This window comes from Poecilia latipinna, unplaced genomic scaffold, assembly GCF_001443285.1.
Source record: "Poecilia latipinna isolate Pla-1442-1.1 unplaced genomic scaffold, P_latipinna-1.0 Scaffold3690, whole genome shotgun sequence".
In the NCBI taxonomy this organism is placed as follows: domain Eukaryota; kingdom Metazoa; phylum Chordata; class Actinopteri; order Cyprinodontiformes; family Poeciliidae; genus Poecilia; species Poecilia latipinna.
The window spans coordinates 25,593-30,743 of record NW_015116306.1 but is presented as its reverse complement, the minus strand read 5'-3'; the positions used below and the strand labels follow the sequence as shown (position 1 = coordinate 30,743).

At 42.5% G+C, this 5,151-nt stretch overlaps 1 long non-coding RNA gene across 1 annotated transcript in view; it reads right to left on the bottom strand.

The window, feature by feature from the left end:
• Positions 1-783: 783 nt before the first annotated feature.
• Positions 784-5,151, bottom strand: part of LOC106941475 (uncharacterized) — an 18,815-nt gene continuing 14,447 nt past the window's right edge. The window contains exons 2-3 of the long non-coding RNA XR_001423370.1: positions 3,308-3,312; positions 784-795 (exon numbers count right to left, since the gene is read on the bottom strand). This is a non-coding gene — a long non-coding RNA (uncharacterized LOC106941475). The remainder of the gene's footprint in view (positions 796-3,307; positions 3,313-5,151) is intronic.

The following is a 5,151-nucleotide window of genomic DNA, read 5'->3' as shown; positions in this document are numbered from 1 at the left end:
ACTTAAGTACAGTAACGAAGTACTTGTACTTCGTTTCTTCCCACGACTGACCCAGAATGCCTGGCGCATTAGTTCATTTCCTGTTTTTGGAACGGTCTCCATTCCACTTGGCGTTCACACATGCGTCTTAGCCGCATCAGAGTTCATTTCAATTGAATCGAGTTCTATGTTTTCAGGCAGACTAGAGTTTGCATCAGAGTTTGATTACACATTCACACACACCCAACCGAACCAGAGTTCAGCTGACGCAGCTTAATTGCATAAACTCTGCAATTAATAGCACATTGCTGCATTGGCCCAGAGAGAAATAAATGTCTGGTGAAACTAAGATTGCATTCACATTCAGCCCTGTTTAGTCTGCTTTAATCAAACTCTGATTTGTTTGTATAGAAAGTCCGGTTTGTTTGTGGAGGTGTGAATGTGCAATCAAACTCTGATGCAAATCAAAAACATGAATGGTGATCTGCCTAAAAACCTGTGTCTTTGTTCGGTTGAAGTGAACTGCATGTTCCATGCAGTTCCACTGCATGTGAATGCAAGCGGAGTGGAGACTGCTCCCAAAGCAGGAAGCTAACTATAGTTAGAAGCAGTTAACAGTTATTAGCATTTAGCCTAGCGGCAGTAAAAGGTCACTTCCAATACAAAGAAAGATCTTAAAATATGTCAATAAAATACTGTGCTGACCTTAGATAACCTTTTAACAATGGTACCTGTCCTGTTACTTATGCACGTTATACACCTGTAAGAACAGAAATCAAATTCTTTACTAGTGGTTTCAAGGTGATTCTGACTTGACTTTTCAGCAGCTCATGTTTACAATGAGCTTCTTCTGTTACCTGTTAGCATCTATTAAAACCCTGAGCCCTGCTCTGTAAAACAAATGGTTCTGTCAGGACTAAATCAAGTATGATCTGTGCATTGCAAATTTGCTCAACTTTAAGACAATCTGTGAGACTATGTTATTTAGATGTTGTAAAAGTGCAGTGTAAAGGTTATTCCTATTTTCATTTTCAGGGGAGTGGCATAATTTTATGATATTTTTTCAATCTTAGAAGCTGCTGCCAGACTCCATCTGTTGTGAACAAAGAGCTATAGCACCTGGTTTTTCGGTTAGCTGATTCTCATTTCCTGCTGGGAAAACAATTTGAGGAGAAATATTTCATTCAAAAGAGGTATCTCCACATCATTTGAACATTTAGGTATGTCATCACTCACTTAAAATCCCAGAAGAGTTTAGACTGCATGAGCAATTTATTGTACAGTCATTTCACATAAACAATGTTATGAAAAAATATTTGCTTCCATTAAAGAATTCTTGTTTTTCCTTCCTTTTTTGTGGTCACACTTAAATGTTTCAGATCACCAAATATGTTTTTAAATCAATACCAACAAAAAACCCCTAAGTAAATATAAAAAGCTGTTTGCTAATTAAGATTTTATTAATTAGAGGAAAAAGAAAATCAAACCAAATGTCCCTATTAATGTTAGAGCAACATAATATATGTGCCCAACAGGAAAACAACATTTAACTAAAAGGGATTTGATTTTTGTTATAGAAGAAAATCTTCTTCTATAAATAATAAATCTATTACAATCAGGCAAATTAAAACAATCCAGTGTTAGAGGTTTGAAACGTCCAAAAATAAAGCTGGTATCATATCGGTAATGACAAAATGTTCTGTCCGTACACCTGGATCTAAACTTTAGTGGGAAATGTTCTGTGCTGCTGTGCATTCTGCTGAGCCTTCTTTGTATTTCAATAATAATAAAACATATGACTGTAGCTCATCCTTTCCAAGCACCTCTTTTAAAAGCGGTGTGGTGGATTATCAGGTATGAGAGGATTTTAAAGGACAGGTAGACTGTCATCTTCCTGTGCTGTGGGAGGATTTGTTGATAACCTTTAGCCAGACTACTTCCGAACGCGATCGTATTGCTGTTGAAGAAATTGGAACTTGCTTTATCTGGGAGGAGGCAACACTCACTTCTTATACATTTCATTTTCTTTCACAATGACAGCTTAGGCGAGAATGGATTCAAAGCATGCCCCTGACCCAGAGGATCAGGTTTCATTGCTGACGTCAGTGAGTGTGTGAGAGAGCAAACACTTTGAAATGATCCTGCTGCTTTCTTACATTACTGTACTCCATAGCTCCAAGGACTTCTATCACTCAGTAATTTACAGCAATGATTTTTAGGTTCAAACATCATGCTTCCTGTCCTCTTGCTGGTTTAGCTGTACAAATACCTGCATTGCTGCATCAAGAGTTATTGTATAAATAGTGTGACAGTCCTCATAAGAGGGACCACGGTGAAATGTTTGCACAGGAAATATGTGATTTTAGACAAATGCTGGAAATAACATGTCTCAGGTTTTACAGAACCTAGAAGAAGTTATTCATATTTTCCCCCAAAACCTGTGAGTTTTTGCATACTAAACATTCTAGTTAAGATAATACAACTAACGATGCCCTCATTTATCTGTGGAACCCGTGTAATAAAAACTGCAAGAAGTGTGAGCAGGGCTTTAAAAACGAGTCAATAAAAGTTAATAATTTATTTAAAAATGAGTCACTAAAAAAAAGGATGCAAGGCAAGTATGTGCGACAGTCAGTGGATCAGTCTGTATGAGGAAGAATGAAGTCTTAGCTAGCCCAAGGAGCAGTGACCTCATTTCTTTATACATGAGTGGTGGCAGTGGTCTGAATCTCTCCCTTGTAGGGCATGCATCTCCCATTGAAGTGGTGTGCTTGACGGCATCTGTCCGACCAAAGTCCTCATCATGTTTAGAAAACACTTTCCCATTTTTGAAGTAGGGTGGTCAACTTACCGGCTTCGGCAGGTGTTAAACCTGGTTATTCCACTAGCCTCTATAGGCTGAAGCTTTGGCTCTCCTCTAGGGAATCCACAGCTTCCACCAGCCTGGCCTGTACCATGCAGCTGTCATCAACAGCCAGGTCAACATCTCGACCTCCGTGGACATCCATGTTGTCGACTTGGTAGAGGCGGCCAATCTTTTGGTAGCGCCCTAGGGTGACTGGAAAATTATTCCGACTTTTCAGACGAACAGGGAGCCTACCATTTCTGACGACAGCAAGGGTGCGGCCCACTGAGACAGTGTTGAGCTCCTCCAGGGCTTTCACCAGGCCACAGTAGTCTCTCCCTGCTGATCCTCCCCGAGCTCGTCCCCAGATCACCACATCGCTTCTTGCTGGAATCTTGACCCCTCGTTTCTGAGCTGGCTAGACGTATCCCTTGAACTCGTCCTCTGTGGCAACAGCTGTCCTCTGGCGAAGGGAAAAAGGACAAAGGCTTCCCAGGGTTACGGAAAACCACATTCCAGCAAGGTCTGATTATATGCATACCACTGATGAAGGGATTGGTGGAGCATTCATCAGTCACTACAAAAACACATTTTTGGTTAATATCAACACCCTCAATCTTAAAGTCCATTAGGGCGTAGCCTATGCAGGGGATCTTCAGGCCATTCGCTGCCTTAAGCTGGATGTAAGTAGGAGCATTATTAACATGACAGTCAGGGAAGTGTTTGAGAAAAAGGCTCTGTTGCATAAGAGTCACTTGTGAGCCAGTATCCAAAAGTCCCTCTAACTTAATTCCTCCCACGAACACATCCACATAGGGGCAGTTCCCCACTAAATTAGTAGTGGCCCTCTGGTCTTGTTGACCTAACCCCACTGCATGGGCCTCTACAGTAGGGTGCACTAGTTTAAAGCTGGCTGGTTTACTGAGGACTCTGTACAAAATCGGGCGATATGACCCAGTTGTTTGCACACCCTACAAATGGATCTACCATCCTCGTCCCATCGGTAGCTGGTGTGACAGTCCGGGTGCCGTTTCCCCCGGGGATGTGGAGGGATGGTCCTGGGGCATACTGATGTTTGTGTGGGGCCCATTGATCTCTGGTCTTTGATTAACTCATGGGCAAGGTCCTTCATCTAGGCCTTCACCTCCTCCATGAGTTCCTTTTTCAGCTCCTCTTTCCACACGTCACTCTGTTGGTGAGATCGAACAGTGTTAGGGTCCCTTACCGCAGCACATGTCATTTCAGGCCATCTTGGACTTTGTTCTTCTTCCAATAGAAGAGCCTCCTGTTGAACAGCACTGAAGATTGCATCAGGGCCCAGGCGCACAACTCGCTTTAACATCTGAACATCTGAAGTATGGCACCATACTCCAGGCCAAGCAGGAATTGGTCCCTAAACGGGTGCGTTCACACTGCAACTTGAAGTGACCCAATTGCAATTTTTTTGACGTAATGCGACCTGTATCCGATCTTTTCACGGTAGTGTGAACAGTACAGGTCGGTTTCTTTTACGAATGTGACCCATATCTGATACGTATCCGATTCAAATGCGACCTAACGTTCAAGTCGCATTCATCAGAACTGAACGTCACTGATTCTCAACAAATCTCACTATTCTGCATCCTGATACATGCAAGCGGGAAGAAAAACAACAACCATGATGGACAATATGAGGATTAAGTTGTTAATATGCTTCTCCGGCCGGACAACAACTTCAAATGTGTAAGCTAAGCTCCACCGTTAGCCTCCATGTTTACTTCCACAAACACTGAGCACTTCTTCTTTTTATGGCAGTTGACAGAACACTGAGAACGCTGACGCTATTGTGCCCTCTAGTGCGCATGCGGGACACTTTCAGGTCGTTTGCCCGTTCACACTGCAGAATGCTTACAGGTCGCATTTACTGGCAGTGTGAACAACCCCGGCAAAAAAATCGGAATTGGGTCACTTCAGGCTGCAGTATGAACGCACCCAATGATGGGCATCAGTGGGTGCTTCTGTTTCATCATGTTTTTGTAATTTTTGGTACAGCTCTCTCAACCGGAGCCCATACGCCTGGACAGACTCGCCTGGTTTCTGCACGCAACCAAAAAATTGTGACCGTAAAACAGACACAGGAACCTTCTTTGTATACAAGTCATCGAGGATGGAAAATATTTTTGTCACCCTATCACGTTCATCATCACTGAGCACATTAATTTGGCGTCTGGGTAAACCAGACAAGGCACCAATCAAAATCTTTACTTTATGTGATTCAGGTGAGTCACTTGCATCTAAACAAGGGATGCAGGGCAAGAATGGCTTATAGTATCAATTATGCCGCATGA